This window comes from Vicugna pacos, chromosome 2, assembly GCF_048564905.1.
Source record: "Vicugna pacos chromosome 2, VicPac4, whole genome shotgun sequence".
NCBI classification, from domain to species: Eukaryota; Metazoa; Chordata; class Mammalia; order Artiodactyla; family Camelidae; genus Vicugna; species Vicugna pacos.
The window spans coordinates 87952167-87974708 of NC_132988.1; the positions used below are offsets into that span (position 1 = coordinate 87952167).

A 22542-nucleotide genomic window follows, 5' to 3' on the forward strand; every position below is an offset into this window, starting at 1 on the left:
TCCTTATTCTTTCTTTTCTCATGTACTTTGGAAGCTATACATCATATTATATAACCAGTGGTTATCTTTAAGTTTTAAAACAACATATTTTAACTTATAATTTTCTATTAATGTTGAAATTATAAAATATATCCTAACTCTTCCATGTAGCTATTAACCACCCCTCCCAACCCCAGGATTGCTCAGAGATGCTGGGTTTAGAGACATTTTATATATATAGTTTTTTTCTGTTTATACTGAGTTGGTGTAGTTCTCTTTTCACTTTTGCTAAATAATGAGACTCCTTGCACTCATGTTATAATATTGTGAATACTTGAAAGGACTGCTTAATCAGTGTAAAACTATTCTGCAGAATTTTCAAAGGTGGGATGAGGACCAACAATCTTCTACTGGCTCCTTGAAGCATCCCTCTTGACTACAGCAGTTGCCATCACTGGCAAATGCTTAGTTGAGTACATCCAGTTGGCTAAGTCCAGTCTGTTTCAGGAACACCTCTTGGCAGCATGGGCCACATGCTGTGTGCGAATGGCATAACCAAGATCAAGAAGATGAAATTTGTGAAGGGCACAGAGTCATAGTATTCAAGACTTTGGAAGGAGTTTATAATAAATCTAGTCAAAATATGCATCATATGCTTCCTGTCCTCTACAGTGTATGATGCCTATATATGTATTATAACTTAGATCTCCACAGCAGTTTACTGGAAGAATATTTATGTTCCAAGGACAGTGAGTACAGATTGCTGCCAGTACACAGCTGGCTTTGGAGTGTCAGTTGTCTTTGAATAGTTTCAGTATCAAGTTCAACCTTGACGGTTGAGAATACATTAAAATTGAGGAAGAGAGAGAGAAAAAAGATTTTAAAAATACATATATACATATGTATGGGGAAGGAAATTATGAAGGGGAAAAGTGTGTTCAAAACAAAAGTTTAAACATGTTATTGGAAGGAAATGTCCTAATAATCTTGTAAAATTTGGAGTTTCAGCAGAAAGTCTAATCAGACAGCTGAAATTTGCTGCTTCTAATATGGGTTCCAACTAGTATGGCTATTTGCTAATTTGAATGATGCTGCCTTTGTCTAAAATGTGTTTAAACCCCTCATTTGAAATTGCCTTCCATCTGCACAATACTTAATAATTCAACAGTCCTTTGGGTAAGGTCACTAGTGGTTTGATTCATTGTCACCATATGTGACCTATGGACTGTTAATGGCCTGGCAGAGGTTTACAGTGACCATTTTTATTCCTTGGGAATCGGAAAGCTTATGGTTTATGGAATATTCATGAAGCAAGGAGAAAAGGCCGATTGGCAGACTCTAAGAGCAGCTGCCGGCAGCCTGAGTGTGTCTTTAGGCATCTCAGGAGGCCAGGCAGCAGTTTTGTTTCTGCTCAGCATCACCAGAGTTCTGCCTCTGCCTCTGTCCTCCCAGGACTTAGCTGAGTTCCATTCTTGTGGTTCTGTCCTTCCACACCCTTCCTGCTTCTTAGAGTACTGACTCCCTCACTCATGCAGGTGATTTGGATTAATAGGATGGTTTGGAAAAATAATAACTACAAAATAAAATGGGAAGATTTCTTAATAATATCATATTTTTAAAAAGTTACTTGAAAATATATTCTATAGTCCTAGTTCAGTCAGAAAGTATTCATTAATGTGTGCATGTTGTAGCTTGTGAAAAAAATCCAATGACACAAGGACCAAAAGTTGACTTGAACTTTTAAATTGTGTCAGGTACTATATGATATGCTTTACATGTGCTCCTTAATTTCAAGCTCACAGCACCTATTTTATAGATGAAGAAACTGAGGCTTGAAGTTGTTAAGTGATATATTCAATATAACACAACTAGAAAATGGTAAACCCAACATTTAACTTAATTCTGCTATGTCTGAGTGCAAAGTTTGCTCTCTTAAACTCTCTTTTATGGTATTTAATTTATATGTATATATTAGAATGTATATATTAAACATACAACAATGAGCCCAACAGTCTTTGTTCATATTTCTATGTCTAGCAACAGCAAAATATTCCAAGTGCTTTTTATGTGCCAGCAATAAGAACTTTTACAGAAATTATATATATAGAATTTAATTCTAACAGCTTGTAAAATATGTTTTATTTTTATCCATGTTTTACCAATGAGGAAATTGAGAGTTAAGGATCAAGTAACCCACCCAAAGTTATCTATCTGGTAAGTGGCAGGGCTGGGCTAGCAGACCCCAGACTTTTAAGTCTCAAGCCTTAATGACTGATTAGAAATGTTGGGTGAAGGAATTGAAGAAAGAGCTGGATGGTATGGATGGTGGTGGCCCCATTCACTAGGATAAAGAGGAACAGTGAAGCATGTTTACTGAAGAAGCTAATTAGTCCCAGTGTAGGTAGGGGGACATTTCCATTAGCGGGGCATTTTCTCCTAGCTCATGATAATGATTACTTAATTTTTTCAAATTACGGGTGCATCCTTTTCCACTGCGTGCCTTCCCTTTTCCCATCTACCTAATTTCTTTGTCCATTTCCATTTCAGTATAGCTCTTCTTCATAGACGTCTCAATTTTAAGATGTCCATAGATTCTACAAGGATATTTGTAAAATTAAAGAGCTCTTTGCTCTGCTTAGAGTCTTTACGAAAAAGATGATCTAAAAATGAATATGTAAATAAGTTAAGATACACCTTAGATTCAATAATTCAAGCGCACTCATGAGAATCTCCTTTACTATTTATTTTTTGAAGTCGAACGCTAACCTTATTTCCCACATGAAGCTCATTTTAACTAAACTCAAGAAGTTCATTTTGACTGAATGCATGATCTCAAGAATCCACATCTACAAAACCAGAGTAGTAATAGAATCCACCCAAAAGGCTGATAGTGAGGATTAAATTGCATCATACGTGTAAAATACACAGTATTAGTGCTTAGTACCCAGTAAATAATAGCCAAGACTATTTTTTAAGTTATAATATAATTGATTTTCATTATTATATTAGTTCTATGTGTACAACATGGTGATTCAATATTCTATAGATTATATTCCATTTAAAGTTGTTATAAAATATTGGTTATACTCCCTGTGCTGTACAATATATCTTTGTAGCTTATTTATTTTATACCTAGTAGTTTGTACCTCTTAATCCACTTCCCCTATTGTTCCTGCTCCACCTTCCCTCTCCCCAGTGGTAACTACTACTTTGTTCTCTGTATCTGTGGGTCTGTTCTATTTTCATCAGTTTGCTTTTTTTTTTTAAATTCTACATAGAAGCGATAATGCCCAGTATTTGTCTTTCCCTGCCTGGCTTATTTCACTCAGACAGAGACTGGAATCTCTGCAGAATATCCTCCAGATCCATTTGTGTTGTATCAAATGGCAAAATGTCACTCTTTTTTCTGGCTGAGTAGGATTCCATTATGTATATGTACGTCATATCTTCTTTAACCATTCATCTTTTGATGGACACTGAGATTTCTCCGATGTCTTGGCTATTGTAGATAATGCTGCTGTGAACATTGGGCTGCATGTATCTTTTCAAATTAATGTTTTCATTTTCTTTGGATAAATACCCAAGAGAGGGATTTCTGGATCATATGGTAGTTTTATTTTCAGTTTTTCGAGGAACCTTCATACTGTTTTCCATAGTGGCTACACCAGTTTACATTGTCAGCAGCAGTGTGCAGGGTCTCCTTTTCTCCACATTCTCGCCAACGTTTGGAATCTGTGGTCTTTTTGACTATAGCCATCTACAGGTATGAGGTGATATCTCATAGTGATTTTGATTTGCATTTCTCTAATGATTAGTGATTCTCTGTGATTATTATTATCCTTTATTTCTTTAAGCATCTTCAACATTTAAAGTATGCATCACATAATTTATCATTTATAATATCCTGAAGTATTTTGCATAGATTTTTTAATATGTGATTGCTCTATTTGCCTAGTTAGACAGTGCATTCCTTAATAAAACTGATTATGGCTTCATTTTATTTTCCCATACAGCACATAGTAAAGTGTTTAATAGTTACAGTTGTTTATTATATTGAACCAAACATAGGAATCGGACAGTGAGAAATGTGGGGCTTCTAGAAACCAATATATTTAGCACCAGTTTTCAAAAACATTTTTCTTTTGTGTAAAATTCTTTTTTACTGTAGCATATGTGAACTTTAGGCAGATGTTAAGCAGTGAGCTAGAGCCGGGTCACTGTGAGGATACAGAACAGCAGATACTTATTCTGAGACACACTTGTCAGCAGCTGGACTTAGCTAGCGGACGATAGCAGAGAACTGAGCGGGATGCTTTGAAAACAAAAACAAGCAAAACAGGAAGCTTCAGTAAATCTACAAGTGCAGCTGTACATTACGAGGAAAGCATAGATTACTGTCCTTTGATCATTTTAGTCATCTCACTCACACAGACATTAGTGCCCATGAGTGACATCAATGTAACATACCATGGTTTCCAGTGGTTGGTAATACACAAGCTTCATTCCGTTCCAACAGGGTGTACAAACTAGGCCAGTTTCAGATTTTTGTTTCAATCATTCTCAAAACTCCTCTTAGAAATGCTGTTCTTTAAATAGATTAAGCTAACATGGAAAGAACTTTCACTCCCCATTTAGTCTTATTTCTTTTATTTCTTAACTTAGTTTAAAATCTCTTTCCTTGGCAGTTTGAAAAAGGACATGAAGTGGTACTGTCAGTTGCTTGACATTTCGGTGCATTTGTGACAGTAATTTAATGACATTCTTTAAATCTTATATAAATTGTACCTCCCCAAAGCCATACCTTTTTTAAGTGCGGAATGTTCTGTAGTTAGTAATGCTCTTTAGGTAATGAGTAATCGTTGAAATGCACAATTATTAAACTGTCTGATTTAAGTGTCAAGGATATCAGAATTAGGTTTCATTTCCAGCCATGTTTTTCATTTTCATCTGTTAGTTTTGTTACGTGCCATGTGCAGATTCATGAGAAGCTGTCAGTTTGCTAAGGCGGGAGAGCAAATCTCAGCCAGTAATCTGATAAGTGTTTACCAGGCAACTACTATGCCCCAGTCACCATACAAGGCACCGAGGAGTCAAAGAAAATGAAACCCAGGAACTTAGTCTAGTGAAGGAGACAGGCTATTAATCTTGTGAGTGACTATATGTAGTATATGGAAGTATACTCTGAGTCCTGGTTTTAGAGTAATTCAAGCATGCTTAGAGGAGTAAAAACTTGCCCTTAAGTATTCACTGCTACCTTAGACCTATTTGCTGAAATATGTATTAATATATCCAATTACATACTGGGAATCTAGTCTATTTATGGCTGTATTTATGGGATATCTATTAAGTGTCAGTAGGCTGGGAATAGGTTGTATACTCCCTCTGTGAATCTGGAGGTAGTGGGGAGGTCTACATTCAACAATTAATCTCAAATAATTAAATAATGAGAAATGTGGCAGGTGCTGTGAAGGAGAGGTAGAGTGGGTGATGATAAATTGTATCAGAGAGAGTTAAACTGAGACTTTGAATTAGCCTTTGAAATGTAAAAAGTGACAAGGTAAGGGATATCATTCAAAATGACAAAGGGAGGAGAAGCAATCATTTTTAGTAGCTTATTGAAGCCAGATTGTGCATATCTTGGTAATTATGGGTAATAACATCACATGGGAAGAAAAAATGCCAACATTAGCATCGTAATTGAAAATTTAGGCTGTTTTCTCCTCCAGAAGGGGAAATGCCATAATTTTAATGCTGCATCAGGAAGGCTAAATATATGAGCTACTGTTCAAGGAAGTAGTAAGACATCTTGTAAACCAAGTATAATACAGCATAAGATTGTGTGTGTGTGTGTGATATAGATACAGATAAATAGTAAATTCATCCATTTATTTTCATGTATTCTGTGTTTACAAATATCATGGCAAAGGAAGTGGCTATGAAGTGTGTTACATAGTACATAGAATTTGGAGAGATAACGTGTCACTATCATCATCATCATCATCGTTACTTATTGAGTGTCTACTATGTGCCTTATGTATATATGTGTGTGTGTGTGTGTGTGTGTATGTATATATATATATATATATATAGTGCCAGTTGCCTTATATTTATTATCTCTAATGTCCACAATAAACTCTGAGATGAGTTGTCGTGTTGTCACACACATAGTGTTATGGTCGAGGGAGCTGAGCCTTGGTGAAGTGTTCTGGATGCTTTCGGATCCCCAGCGCTGTTTCTCACCTAGAGAAAACAGACGGGCATTAAAGGATTTTGTATCTATCCTCAGTTTTCCAGTGTAGTTTTGATCATACAACCCAATATTTGAGTTTGGATTTCTCTGTCTGTTAGATGATGAAGTTAAGCAAAATTATATCCAAATTCTCTTCTAATTAAAAAAATCTATGTTACTACAGACTCATCCACTATCTATAACTAATGCCAGTTTTGCTTTTATGCTCTTTAACACATGCTTACTTTAGGAAGAATGGATTCAAGAGAGGGTGGTTCTTTTTGGGTTCACTGAGTTTGGTCAAATTAAATATTCAGGTTATTTATTTTATGCTTACCTATACAGCAAAACTCCTTATTGTTCCAACAGCAATAAAAGCATCAACTGATCCTGTGTTTACCATGTGCCAGGGAATATTTTAAAATATTTTACGTATATTAACTCATATAATTACCACAGCGATCCTGTCCCATCTTCATCCTATTTTATAGAGGAGGAATTGAGGCACAGAGAGGTCTAAGTTAATTGCCCACTCAACAAGCTGCTAAGTAATGGAGCCAAGATTTAAACCCAGATAGTCTGGCTCCAAAGTCCTGGTGTACAACCCCTAGAAGTTGCCGCCCCTCCATTATAACCTATCACCACCACTGCTGACCCTGAGCTGTGCCTACCCCCACACATTCACTCCCCACCCCTTTCTTCATTTATCTGAAGGTTGTTTTCATGTTCCCATTGTTGAAAGTGTAAGCCGTACCATGAAACTCTACCCCGTTTATAAACAAGCGCTATCCCTTAGCTGGTAGTTCAGTTTACATAGATGCCGAAGTCACAGATACTCAGTTACGTTTTCCAAATCTCTAGCTTTGAATAAAATATATGTGGATTTTGTCTAGGTTAAGAATCACCAATTGATTTAACTCAGTCATTTCAACTATAGACCAATCCATAGTTCCTCCATCTTTTTTGACATTTTAAACATCTAAAAAGTATTAAAAAATATGACTTTTATTTGGGGATTTGAAATCACCTGTCTTATAGGCATTAATACAGTCAATTAACAATATTTATTTACAATATATATTTGAAAGAATTCCACTTTAAGCTGTGGTGAGGAAAACTTTAAAGAATTTCAAAAGATGGTTTTTCCCCTAAATGAATTCATACTATGTCAGGTGACAGAGTTTAGTGATGTAAAAAATCAAGAGGAATAGGTATTCTGTAGGGACCAACAGACAATGTAAAGAAATGTGCTGAACTTTGGGAGGGGCTGGGGGGAGAACTCAGCCTGGCAGAGAGGTGTGTTTTATTGATGGTCAGCAGCTGAAGGACAGCAACAAGGAAATGAGCCAGCTCATTACTGTAAACATCATTAATTTGGTTTGTGATATTTATGGGCTAACTTAAGGGTCATTCTAGAGTTGCTGTATAATTAATAACTATTATGGTGTTGTTGGAATTTTTATTACTTCTCCATTTACTCCATTACTTCTCCAGCATGTCTGGCACAGATTTGCTAAGAACCTAGCAGGTGCTCAAGAAACACCTACTGATTGATTTCATTCCTCATATAACTGAGCTAAATGCTCAGCTGTCAGGGATAGCAATGTATGAAGGACTATACATTTCCCCTGTTGAAATTTTAATATCAAGATTCTTTCTTAATGGTATTTCAAATATCTATTAATTTGCTGATCTTTTTTTCTATCTTTGTTACCCATGTGAGTGGACCAGCACTTCCATTTGGAGTGAAAGAATAATTCAGTCAAAAATATACAGACACTTGAAACAAATTCCATCAATATTTAGCTACATTTTCCAGCAAGTTCTCTTCCCTAAGCTACTGAGTAAGATTATTCATTCCTTCTGGTTTATTTGGCTAAGCTGCCAATTTCTCATTTGCTATTTTGAGGGGCTAATTTTCCCACGACATAATATACGTCACTAAATCTCCAGCTTTTCGCTCAGCCTCAGATGATTTAGAAGTTTCAAGAAACATCAGTTCGGGTAATACTTCTGTCATTTCACTTAAATGAATTAGAGGATATTATGCATCAAAAATGTCTTTGGTAGAAGAAAATTCTTAGTATTTTGGTCAATTTTAGGAAAGGACACTTTCTACTCAGATGTGTTTTTCTTAATATTTTTTAGTGTCTCATATTCCACAAGATTCTTACCCTGCCTAACTTCTTTGTTTGAATAATACATCATGTTCTTTCCCAGTGTCACTTTTGCTGCTTTTATTCGTGAGCTTGAATTTTCACATCCTTCTTGCTTATTCTGTAGGAATCTATTCTTTCTCCTTGCATTTGCTCCTTTGTGAACTTTGACTTTTAATTTTTTTAAATCTAAAGTCTTCATATAGATGACTAGCATGGACATTTCTGTATTCTTTCCAGTCCTGTGGCTCCCTAACAGTGCAGTCCAGTGAATTTTACCTCTCTCTTTTTTTGGGGGTGGGGTAGTTTGCCTAAAACAAACTTCGTGACTTACTTTTACTTACTTTGTGCTTGGCTAATAGAAAACAGTTGTAGGCTCCAGAGTCAGAGAAAAGTCTGTCTTTAGGGGGTTCAAGGAAGAGAAATGGGGGTGAGAAGAGGTGATGAGGGTGGGGGGTTAGTTTCCCTGAAAACACTTTCTATTTTTGCCTCCCTAAAAAGTTGTTTTCTAAGTCCAATCACTTTAACGTGGATATCCAGGGGTCCCTTGGAAGTAAAAAAAATTGTACCTTGAAACTATTAGGTAAAGGGAGGAGATATGGAGTAAGAAGGACCCCCACCATTTAGCATATCTGCACTTTTCCTCTGACCAGGTCATTGGCACTTGAGGATTGATATTTCCAAAGAGGGCTTGGCAAAAAGTGGTGAGAAGTCTGTATCCAAGGAGCAGAAAGTCAACTCTTCATATACAAAATGAGTGTACTGTTGTCTCTAGTTTAACAAACTATGAACACTTGTGAACATCTGGGATTAGTCTATTAAATGGATTTTTTTTTAAAAAAAGAAAGCATTCAAAGAATACAAACTATAAGACAAATGCTTAACACAGAACCTAGCACCCAGTAAATGCCCTTCTGATATTTGTTGACTGAGTCAATGAATGAAAGATTGAATTCAATACGGCCTCTGCAAAGTATTACTACGACTAATAATGGCAGGAAAGAGAAGTCCTAGATGACAACAGTCATGGAGAAAACTCCCATAAACCCATTCCAACACTGTTGTTTTGCTTTGTTTTGTTTTAATTTTTGAGACCTACGCAGAGCTTTGGGATTGCTGAAGGAAATCTGCATAACACTTTCCCTGACCTGAAACTACCTGGTTTCTTTGGAACTTCCCCTTGGAAGGAACTGCTGTTCTGCCCTTTCGTTGCCTGTGACCTTGACTCTTAGTTTTGTTGTCTGAGTCATCTCTGTGTCCTATTGTAGATGGGCTACTAGGTGGGCGATGGGGGCCTTGCTCAACTCTGCTCTTTAGGCTGTACCGAGAAAACAAGGAAATGCTCTCTGGTTGTGCGTGAAGATCTAACCAATACCCTTCTGAGAACCAGTTTGAATGGAGAAGCTCTGGGGAGGGCATCCTGCTTGGAAGGTGAAAAAAAGAGGCCTCAGGGAACTTGAAAAGTGGTAGTCAGAGTCTCGGAGCAGATTCTGAGCTAATGTGGACAGCAGCGATGAGTGGACAGCTGGGCACTTGACCTTCGCCAGCTGCCCCTTCTGTGAAGAAGTGAGCCTGTGATTTGTTTGGAGAAAAGCCAGGTTTCATTTGGTTGAACCATAAACAAATACTATTTTTGCTGGTTAAAAATGATTTTTAGAAAGTCAAAAATAGTCTTTTGAAGTGAAGGTGAGGCCAAGATCTGACTTGTGATTTACTTTATCAACTGCCTCTTTTTGACAGCAGAACAGGTAATTAGGAAGACATTTTGCCAGGGATTATAGTGATTGGCATCTTAATATTATTAGTTTATTTATTTGTTTTCAAGACAAAGATTGAGTTTGGAGCTGAGAATGTCGCAACCGTGGAGCTGTACTCAGCATGCCTGAGGCTGATGGGGGCACTTCCTCTACGGCGTAGGATTGTTTTGTTGGTTTGCTTATTTTATTTTGACTTGAAGCCGTTGGGGCTTGTGCAGATAAGGAGCTTCAACAGGCTCTTTCTCCAGTGCCTAGCTCACTATTGCTGCTTCTGCAAGCAAGAAACCCACTTTGCTAAAGCCTTGGCTGATACTGAAAAATGTTAACATGCTTTCTGCTTAATGTTTGCCAACGGGCTGATCTAAAAATGGCACCAAGGAGGTTACCTATTATCTGCAGAACAAGAATAAGTTTCAGGACCGAAATAGATTATGGTCAATGGGGACTTGATCTGCTGACAGAAAGTTATATTAGCAATCCATAAAAATAGAAGGAGATGTTATATGGTGAATCCTGTTTGTTCTTATTTTTTTAATTTAAAAAAAATTTCTTTTCTGGTAGGTTTCAGTATGTGATTTTTTTCTCTTATTTTCCATAGTGTTTCTTTATTGAATTTTTTTCCATTCATCTTTCAGAATTCTATAAATCACTCATTTTTGCACATTTGCAATGGATTTGCATCATAGCCAAATTAATTTTATCAGATTCCTTACTATATGTACTTTAAAGAAGTGTATTAAAGCATCAATGCAATAGAATTTGGGAAGATTTAAAAATCATTTCTTTCAATGAAAAATGCACTTTTTTTCCTATGTTATCTTCAAGTTTCTAGCAAATTAGAAACTTCTATTATTTTTTTTTCAATCAATGTGTAATGGAGAGGTTGACTTTGCCTGTAACTACCCAAATTTATGCTTATTGTCCTCGTGACCTACCAGTAAACATGTGTTCTGGACAGAAGTATTCTAGCCTGACCAATAGAGTGGATAGTTATCCTAATGATAGAGCTATGTAAAATGACAGTCTTCCTCTAGTATTGAAAATTTGTTAGAGTATTTAAGTTAAATGTTTCCAAATAGCAATCTAGATATATATAACTGCAATAGGCAAGCTAAAATGAAGTTAAAGTTTACAATTACAATCCATAGGGGATTTCAGAATCTCATGAGACAATTTGAGATAATTATTGGCTACAATTAACTTCCTGGTTATTATCCAGTCATTCTGTAGCCATTAAGTGGGACTAGCCACTGACAGTATTAGAAATCATAACGTTATAAAGTGTCTACATTCCAAGACACATAAAATTGAAGAAAGCAGGGAAGTGAAAAAATCTCAAATCTTCACTGTTTGTGCAAGGTAGGGGCCAGTTGTTCCGTAGTGTAAGACAGTTAGCTACTGTTGCTTTATTCTCAGGGATTTTTATCAGACTGTCCTCACTTTGGAAAAAAAAGACATAGAAAGATGTAAAATTTGGAGCTACAATAGACAGGGTGACATCGGAAGTATAGAAAGTTAGAAGAGAAATACTAAAATTTAAGATGTCCTTTCTTCTGTGTCACTTGCTGGGATCTGCTTTGTGAATTACCTAAGCACTTCAGTTTTTAGGGTTTTTTTCTGAGAAGCACTAATCGAGGGAATCCTACAATTTCATCATGTGTGTTGGCCTGAATGAGAATAGATGCCGGACTTGTACTGGGAAGAGAGAGGTACAAATCCAACTGTCATATTCTGGGTAGAGCACGGCTGTTGTGTGGGATTATGGTATTCTTCCCAATAGACCTGGTTTTGCACTGTCGTGTAGCCTGGTTCATTCTAGAGTGGTTCAGCTCAGCAGTAGCTCCATTAAATATGAACATTGCATATGTTTATTCCAGGCCAATCTGCCAGCACAGTAGAGTGAGCACCATCATACACTCTCAGCAAGACAAGCAATGAGATGGAAATTGTTGTTGTTTTTTCACTAGCTCACCCTAATGTGCTTCCTCAGTTTGCATGCTTTCTGCAGTCTGATTATTGTGTTTACTCCGTGGTGTTCTTTCTTCACATCATTAATATCCCATTTTCTGGCTGAGGTTCTCTTTATTTATGATAATAATTTGATAGATTTCCAAAGGATAAACATGTGTGATCCCTTTAATGGCTAAAGTACAAATTGGATGTTGAGTGGCAGTCTTATGGCTGTTTCAGATTAGCTGGATCTGTTCATGGCCTAAGCCCTGCTAGGTTCACTATTAGAATGATTTTAAGGAGTACTGAGAAGGCAAAGACATTAGCCAGAAGCCTCCTGGTATATTGACAGTAGATGAGAAGTTAAGATGACAAGAACATATATCCAAGTGGTCTATGTTACCCCTTGTAATAATAGTTCATTTGGTACATCCATTTCCACATATGCACTATGTAGGCTGAGCAGGTAGACTTGTGATGCGTGTAGGAAACTCCATATATCCAGGTACCAACAGAACCAAAAAGCTAAATTAAGCAAAAACACTTTTTTGGTAATACTATGTGGTGCTAGCAAATGTGAAAATGCCACAATATAGTTTTAAGGCAAAGTTAGTGTTTATGATACCCAACTGCTTTGCAAGTTGATAGTGCATGAGTAAAAAGAAACTCTGTTAAGGATAAAAAAATTAATCAGAAACTCATTCCAAAGTTTAATTTCAATGTTCAGGATTTTTTTCACAATTCATCAAGCTGACATTAAAAGTTACTCCATCCCTCTTTTTAGACTGATCATTTTAACTGTTCCCTCCCTAATTACTGCACCAAACAGACAAAAAGAGCCTGTGAAGACTGATTCCGAGGCTTTTTGAGACGTTAATGGGTATTGCAAAAATTGTGTTCTGCCCGAAAACATTTTTTAAGATGGCTCGAAAAGAAACCCCTGCCACTGGCCATTCCACATGCATTTCTTACAGTGTGTTGGGGAGTCTGTGATCCCTCACTCTTGACCCTGGGTGGACCTGTCACCACAGTAGAAGTGGTGCTTTATGGCTGTGAGGCTGGCTGTCTCAGGACTGCTTTCTTGGAGCCAGCCATCATGCTGTAAGGAAGCCCAGGCCATGTGGAGAGACCACAGGTAGGGTATTCCGGCTGGCAGTCCCAGTGTCAGTGGCCAGATATGTGAGAGGGGTGTCACATACCAGCTGCTTTGGCTGAAACCTCATGAGAGATGCTGAATGAATGAGAGCTGCCTCGCTGAGTCTGGTCAACCTCCAAACCCGCGAAAGAGTGTTAAAATGATTGCTGTTGCTTAAAGCCACGATCGTTTGGGGTGATTTACTATGTAGCACTCGACAGCTGGAAAACACACGCATTTACATCAGACATACTCAAGTTCGAATACTGACTCTACCTCCTGCTCGTAGGATGATGTCAGCCAAGATCTCACATTTCTCTAATTCTCTTTGGTCATCTTACAGGTGTTTAATCTGGAATACTGTAGGTGCTTAACAAACATGAATTTCCCCATTTTCCTTCCTTCCTTCCTTCCTTCCTTCCTGCCTTCCTGCCTTCCTGCCTTCCTTCCATCTCTTCCTATTTTGCTTGCTTACTCCTTCCCATGTAAATTCAACAGAGTGCAGCTGCTTTTGTAGTGGGCCATTTTAAACTGGAATTTGTTAGTGCCAGGTGTGGATTTAATTGGACTCTTACTTAGAACGCTAGCAGACAGAATTGAGGATGCATTTTTTTTTTTTTGGTGAATACTGCTGAATCACTGGTTCCCCAATCGACATAAAATATGCTCAGACCTTCCACAGACAGCGTGTGTGGTGCGATCAAGTGCCTTGGGGGAGGTGGGGTAAACACATTTTTAAAAAAGGACTGTTTCCATCAGTTCACAGTGAACATAATCTGAATTCAGTTCAGGCGAAGAGTCTCTTGAAAAGCTAGATAAAGGAAATGAAGGCATGAGCAACATGTTATTTGTAGGAATGACATACATTATCTCCTTGACAACTGCAGGGTGGCATGCAATTTGGCAATCTATGTTGTGTCATCTTGGATGCCTGGAAGTCACTGTTTCCTAGGGAAACAAAGCGGAGAACAACACGAGAAGAAGAGTTCTGATTTTAGTATGCTGGGCAAGTATTTTAAAACCGAGGGACGAGCAGACTTCCACAGTGTAACTAGAACTCCAAATGGCATTAAATTTTCATTTATTAATTCCACAGTGCTTTAGAATATGGATTAGATCCAAATTGTCTTCAGCCCTGCTGAGCTTTTTATTCATGTTTTGTGGTCAGTTGATGACTCCAGACATTTGTGTGGAACTTTCGATGCCCTGGTGTTTAGTAGGTCTTTCAAAACGCTAGGATCTCAGCTCATGGACATGCATTTATCTACTCATTCAACAGATATTCATTGCGTGTCTAATTCATGTCAGGCCTGTGCTAGGTATTGGGGCAGTGTAGACCCCTGGCCTTACGTATTACTATCACCCTGTCATATCGGTGGGGTGTTGTGATATTTCTTTTCTTTTAAATTGAAGTCAGTTACAATGTTGTGTCAATTTCTGGTACAGCATAATGTTTCAGTCATTCATATACATACATATATTCCTTTTCATATTCTTTCTCATTATAAGTTACTAGAAGATATTGAATATAGTTCCCTATGCTATACAGTATGAACTTGTTATTTATCTATGTTATATATGTAGAAGTTTGTATCTGCTAATCCCAAACTCCTAATTTATCCTTCCCCTACCCCCCTTCCCTCAGTAAGCATAAATTTGTTTACCATGTCTGTGAGTCTGTTTCTGTTTCATAGATAAATTCATTAGTGCATTCTTTTTTCTTTTTAAATTCTACATATGAATGATATCATATGGCATTTTTCTTTTTCTTTCTGGCTTATTTCACTTAGAATGATGATCTCCAGATCCATTCATGTTGCTGCAAATGGCACTATTTCATTCTTTATTGTGGCTGAATAGTATTCCATTTATGGCTGAATAGTATATACCACAGCTTCTTTATCCATCTTCTGTTGATGGACATTTCTGGTATATCTTTATTAGAATTGAACCAATAATTTAACAAGCATTCATTTAGCCCCTACCTGGAGAGCCTATTATATAGGAGCTAAGGGATAGCAAAGATGAACCATATGGCTGCACAGTACTCAACTGGGGACAGAACAGTCCTTATCATGGCTTTTCTTTGGTCAGTGATTTTGTTCAACTTTCCTAGGTACAGTCAGCTTGTTTTCATCACCAGCCTCCAAGTGAATGGCTCCGAAATATTTATGATAGTGACTCATGCTCAATATAATTTCATTTGGTAGATAATTTGATGAAATTGAATGTCTTAAACGAAGGAAATTCAGATTACAGTATAGCTGGCTAGAGTCTAAAAGTTTCCACTCTGATGAAATTCAAAGAAGTATCAACATGACACAATGCTACAAAGGCAGCCGATAGTATTTGCCCTGGGGCTGCTCAATCACAGCAGGAGAACCATACCGCTGGTGACGTGAGATTAAAGCAGGAGGTCAGTGTTGCCAGAATCACCGATGGGCTCCCCGGGAATTCCTTTCCAGTAGTGCTGGGGATGAGGACTTGGGGTTCACTGTGGAATAGAAACCTGGTCCAGAGGCAGTTCTTTCCAAGGCTGATCTTGCCTCCCATGAATCTATTTGGTGTCTGCAAGGCGTTGCCTTTACTACTTACCCTACATCCACTCCCAGCCTAGTCTCAGCAGAAAGGGAGGCATTTATCCACATTTCTGAGACCTCTTAAAGAATGCCTCTGAGGCAGACAGCTAATATCCACCAAAGAGCCTCCCCACCAAAAGCCTTCTAGGCTGACTGTTCTAAATAGTGCTTTCAGGTGTTCTAGCTCTGAGGAGCTGAAGCCATATGGCTGATTTTATCATTTCAGTATTAAAATTAGCGAGCAGATTTTTCTTCCTGGATTTTTCCTCCCTAGGGTCTTATTGTACCATGTCCTCTCTAAGAGCAGTATTTTAGCTTAGAATTTTCTTGGATTTGTGGACATATTCATGGAAGATTTAAATAGCACTGCAGCTGTACAGAAAAGCTGTTCTAGTGTGTGCTTTGAAAATCAGCTTTTCAATAACTGATAGCTTGAGAACTATGATTGAGAGGAAAAATCCAGTCCTTGTTAAACAAGCTATTTCAGCCACTGGCTCTGTGTTTCAAGCAGTCTAAAGACAGAGAGGCTCCTGGTTCTTGCCCTTTGGCTCCTGGAGAGGCAGGTTGGTCCCCTGGTCCTCCTGCTTTTCCTGGGTAGCAGCACGGGGCAAGAAGGTGCGGCTTGATCCAGGAGGTGACTCTCTTCCACTCAATAACAACCTTCAGTCATACTTTTTAACAGGCAAATGCGTGAAACGGGAGAGGAAAGGCATTTAATTCTGCTTATCAGTTAATATTCCAGGATTGTCTCATTAAACAGTCCATTAACTACTGTAGTGGCCCAGGAAGTATAATCTGGATAGAATAAATGACTGTCATCTGGTTTTCAAGTGGATTTAAATGGGTTCCTCTTGGCTGTATAGCTTTACCAACTACTTATCTCTCGAGACACATTGTGTGGGACTCATGTTTGCTGTGTTGAGTGTACAGGAGGGAGCGATTTTGTTCTTGATTTATTTCAATACAATTTACTCATCATTTATTTATTATTTATTCATTTGACTTTTTTTCTGTTGAATCCTTCTCAGTGCTTGGTACTGAGCTTATCAGTGAGGGAAGGAATACAGTAAGGCAATGTTGCAGCCCTAAAGAAATTCACATTTGGGAGGGGCACTCACCCAGCAGGCTGCATATGAAGCCAGGAAGAAGCATAGGCTGCTGTGTGAAGATGTCACAGTCCAGATTAATGTCTCTGTGGTGGGAGTCCCTGATGAGGGTGGTGGAGGTGTCAGGTTCCACTCCTTAGGTGGCTGAGTACTGTCTCAGAAAACATAGAAATAAGGCAAAGAAGTCGGAGGAAAGGCAGTGAGAAGAAGATGTGCAAAGACCCAGAAGCAAGACAAAACAGCTCACCCTTGTAGAACTAAATGAAGACATCCTGGCTAGAATCTAGGTTTTGTAACTGGGTTTCCCCCAAAGCAGACTCTGTTGCAAGGACTGGTGTGCAAGCAATTTATATTTGAGGTGATCCCAAGAAGCATGGTGAGAAAAGTGAGATGGAAAGGCAGAAAGTTCAGTAAAGTATGACTCAGGAGCAGATTTACCACCCTGTGACCTTCATGCCGGAGGCTCTCCCGGAATATGTGTGGAACACACCTCAGAACTGTCCCCCTGGGTGGCAGAGAAGTCGAGGTACTTATTTTTTTAGCTCTTATCTCTTGTTGATTAGGTTTGTTCAGGGATGTAAACTTTCTTCTCCTTCTGGTCAGACCCTCTCTCCCACTGCAGTCAAACTCCTGTAGACCTAACAGTCCTTAGGGAGAGAAAGGTGGGAAAGCCATCAGCCTGTCTGGAGTGAAGACTGGATAAACCACATGCATGCAGACCAGGCATCCATCGCATACGTTACACTGGGGCACCTGGAGTGGTTAAGAGGAGGATTGGGGAATAAAAGGGAGATGTAGCTGGACTGAGAAGCAGGACACAGATCATGTAGAATGTTATGTCATATAAATGTGTGTGTGTGTGTGTTTCAGGAAAACAATAGAGTGCCAACCAAAAGCATTTAAATAAGGAAGTGGCATGATGGGTGTTACAGTGTGTAAATGTTATTTTAGTGGAGAGTAGAGAGAAGGGAGGTTCATAAGGATGTTAGGTCTGAGAACTTTAATAGCCTGTGCAGTAACTAAATGAGAAACACTGAGTGCCTTTCCGATGGCTTGGAAGAAGAATAGACAGATTAGAACAATTATTGAGGAAGTTGGATGGAAAAGAACAGGGAAGAAGGAGGCAAGGGTCTTTGAAGTTTTGTGGCTTGCAAAGCTACCTGGATAGTGTGCTAGTCTCTAAGATCTAGAATACAGCAGGAGGGTTATGTTTGTTTGAGTAAATATGCTGAGTTCATTGGATATGAATAAGTTTGTACATAGATTTGACTTTAGTCAAAAGGGTTCCTATAATGGTAAAAAAAAAAAAAAACTGGGGCTTTGCCCCTACTTCTGTATCACCAGAGCCAAGAACTGTGCCTGACAAATAAATAGGTACCCAGTAAATATTTGTTGACTAATCGAATGAATTAATGAGTGGATACATGAATGAACAAATTGAAAGTTTGGTATGCCCCTACTACATGTCCTGCTGGATATAGTGGTCTTCAGGTTGGAGAAGAACTTGGGAAACAGACATTGATATAAAAATGGGGATCCAAGCCACTGGACAAGTTTATTTACCTGAAGATTGAGAAAACGGAGATATCTGAGTGTGGAACCCTATGGAAAGGTAACATTTTAGGATCGGGTAGAGGAAGAGCATCCCACACTGGAGACTGAGAAAGGTAAGGGGAACATGACTAGATTGTGGAATTTAAAGGACCAATTTAAAGAAGGAAGAAGTGATCAGCAGTGTTAGATGTTGCCAAGACAGTACGTGAGGCACAGATGTCAAAAAGTGCCCACCAGATTAATCCACAAAGAGTTTCAAGGAAAGACAGGAAGGGAGATAAAATAACATTGGGTTGAAGAGTACATGATGGGTCAGGAAGTGGAAACACTAAGTGTAGACAGTTTTCCCCTGAACTGATAGGGCAGTAGCTGGAAGGGGTTAAAGGTTAAGGAGTTGTGGGATTTTATGTTTGCATTTGCTTCTTTGTAATATGATAGAAATTTTAATATATGTTGAGAGAGTGCGAGTATTTTTTTAAATTGCTAATATTATTAAATAGAACAATATCCATAGGACTGTTGACTTTATGCTCTCTTCAAACATCCTTCAGCCCAGAAGGAAACTTTTTAAATGGAAACTCTTAATTATTTCTTCCTACAATTGGAAGATCTGGGCAAGCTGGGTTTTAGCTAGTTCTTAGTATTGCTCCAAGGAATGGAGCTGATTATCTTCACTTAGGAATAGGAAATAAGATGAATTTTGAAGAGAGTACAAAATACAGCATTCCCATATGTTTCCAATATTTTCTGAGGTAGATAGTTACAGTATTCATTTAACATTTAGTTCTGTCAAAAAAATACGTTGATACTAACTACTATATATAAAGTATATAAACAACAAGTTCCTACTGTACAGCACAGGGAACAATATTTAATACCTTGTAATAACCTATAATGAAAAGGAATATGAAAAGGACTATATATATATATATGTATATAAAACTGAATTACTATGCTGTACACCAGAAATTAACATATTGTAACTTCACTATATTTCAATAAAAATGAATAAATAAATAAAGTATATGGTAATTAAAAAGAAAAAATATGATAAATATCAGAGTATAGAAATAATAGTAATTTCTATTATAATATTTTACCTCACAGAGACAGCTACATTTTTGTCTTAGAATATGAATAACAATATCAATATTTAACAAGTATTGTTTGCTTACTGTACTCCAGGTAATGTGTTAAGCCATTTATGAATATTACTCCATCAATAACTCTAAGTATTGTTATTACCCTTATTTTACCCAGGAGAAATATGTAGCACAGAGAGGCTAAATAACATCCCCAAGGTCACACAGCTATTATTTAGCAGAGTTCAAAACTTGAATCGACCTGATTTTAAAGCCTGGGGTTCTGACGTTGGTTTTTAACTACCAATACACTGCCAATAAAAGTGATAATGAAGACAGATGTTTGGTAGCTTTTGGTTTTAGGGTTTGTTTTATAGATGTCTATAGAGGGCACATTTCCCTTGCTGTCTATCAGATACCTGTGCCTTCTAGTTCCTGGCATGCTTGGCTGCAGTGGTTATGTTGGTGGTATACATTAATGTACTGATGAGCTATTTGCCGTAAATTGCAACTCGGCTACTGGTTTAAGTCCTGCTAAATTTGCAGTCTGCCTTTACTAAAGTGCAAAATTGACTTTCTTGTCACAAAGTGGTAGAACATGCAAAATAGTCTAATACCTTATTTTCTAGCTCAAGTAAGATTATCTAGGCTTGGAGAAAATTTTTAAATTTTCACTGTGGATGAACAGCTGTTTCAGCATGAGAGCCTTGTTAAGTGTTGAATGGTTTTGCTAATGCCACATTGGGAACTATAGCTGAGAACATGACACTTACTCCTCAGGACAAGTCAAATTATTTCCTGGAGAAGATCAAAAATGGCTTCTGCTATTTGGAGGGCTGTCTTGTGATGACTGGTGTCAGGGTGGAATCTCAATTTGTTCTGCTGACTTAATGTGCTGTTTTACTATAGATAGACATTTGTAATGAATTGTGTTAACAGGATAATCCAACATATGCTTTATGACCAATTGACTGTGCTTCCATTCGTAAAGACTAGGAAACAGGATTGATTTTTAAAATAAAAGAGCATGCCCAATAGGTGCTTAATGAGTCCTTTTCTGCTGCATACACGTGTGTACACACATTTACTTATCCATAATTTGGCACATGCATTACTGAACTTCATTAACTTTAATTATCTGTAGATAATTACATGTTTGAAGAATCATTTTCAAGTCAGAAACTAGAGCTAGTGCTTATGTTGGTAACCTCCCTGGGTTACAATTAAGGTTGAAATTGCAGTGTCCTATGCACCCGGGCGGCAGCCAGAGGGAGCAGGGCGGAGCGAATGTTTCAGTTTTACCGCATATTTGAGTAGTAATTTTTTAAACCTCTTTTGAAAATTCTGTATTCAAGCTTAAGGGAGAGTCTGTGGAAGATAGTTGGAGCACAGCTTTCCTCTTGCAGAAGAACATCATAAAAATAATCTATCATATAGAAGATGCAGATTTTGAGTGGTAATGCTGATTCAGTTTTTCAAACAACTAACAGAGGTGTTTACTTCAATTAAACAAGAAACTTTGCTCAGCTAGATTGCATTTGTTGTTAAGATAAAATTACATGTAAAATAAATTATCTAACTGGGGACCTATTTATAAATATCTATTTATTTAGGCATGCATGTATGATAAGAAGATTTATGGGATACAAAGTAATATCCAAAGCACGTTATGAAAACTGAGCACCAAAGAAGTAGGACGAATATTAGGGAGAACAGGAGAAAGAACAATTCATAAAAACTCTACAACAGTTTTTACATATACTGGAAAGGAGGGATTCATCAGAGGAAGATTTTGTGTGTGTGAGATAATGTGAATCAAAGAGCAGCACAGCATTTAGCTTGTAATAGAAACTAAATAAATGTAACCGAAGTCCAAACCTGGAAAACCAAGCTGTTTATGTCACTTAACCTGGTTCGGGTTGTGTGGACACATTTCAGGTAAATTCTTTGCTAATTTATTTCAGTTCCATTAAGGTAGATTTTTTTAACATAGCAAATTACCATATTTGCTGTTGTAAGCAGCTTCCTGAAGTGGTCAGAATTGTTGGTTTGGGATTCAAACCCTGACTGTAACCCACTTTAATTGTCTGACCTTAGGAGAAGTACCCAACTTTTGGTTTTAGTGTCCTTATTGGGAAAAATGAGAATATTAATGCTATCTCTTGGGTGGCTGTCAGAAATGTGTGAGGTTATTTGTGAAAACAATTTAGTATAGTGCTTGGTCTGTAGTAAGTGCTGAATACATTGTAGACAAATTGATAAAGATTCAACATTTCTGTCTGGCAAGTGCTAGTATCAGACATCACTTATGTTTGAGTAGCCCCTGAATGTGAAGCATTGCCTTAATTGTCCATTTTGAAAGAATATAAGAGTACGAAAAGGAAGATTTTAGAGCATCCTCAAGGGATCTCAGATTTTAATTGACAAGGAAGATCACTGACCTTCTTTATTCTTATACCATTGAGAGAAATCTTTGTAAATTGTTCCCACTACCACCAGGCACTTGGTTCCTTTCTCCTACAGTCCCCCTTTCTCCTGGTTGAGACTTACTTGTCCCTAAAATTTCAGCTTATGTATCACTTTCACCAAGAGGCATTCCCAGCAATCAGGCTAAACAATACACTCCCTAATTTAAAATTTTTTCCTTGATAGCATTTACTGATTATTATAACTTTTAAATAATTCCTGGTAGAAGTTGCATGGATTGTATTTTTTCACCTCTGTACACCCGCTGCCCAACAAAATAACATGAAAAACTGGACACTTAATACATATTTATTGAATGAGTGAATGAAATGGGTGAATCAATGCCTTTAATAAGTCCTTGATTGCTTATTAACTTAATCGTAGGTCTTCCATTACTCACTTCTGACGAGAGACGAAACATGGGACTTGAGCCTTTTTTTCCTAAAATATAAATCTATGAAAGCCATTATAAATGTTTAGATTCAGTAGGCAAACATTATCTACTATTCCAAAGAAATTCAGTCTGCTTTAGGTAAAGTTCTTGAGTCA

The 22542-nt window shown here is 37.6% G+C and overlaps 1 protein-coding gene and 1 long non-coding RNA gene across 2 annotated transcripts in view; one reads left to right on the forward strand and one right to left on the reverse strand.

The window, feature by feature from the left end:
* GABRA4 (gamma-aminobutyric acid type A receptor subunit alpha4) overlaps positions 1-22542 on the forward strand; it is a 65034-nt gene that overhangs the window by 31083 nt on the left and 11409 nt on the right. The window lies entirely within an intron of this gene.
* Positions 17224-22542, reverse strand: part of LOC140687498 (uncharacterized) — a 33997-nt gene continuing 28678 nt past the window's right edge. The window contains exon 2 of the long non-coding RNA XR_012061899.1: positions 17224-17538. This is a non-coding gene — a long non-coding RNA (uncharacterized lncRNA). The remainder of the gene's footprint in view (positions 17539-22542) is intronic.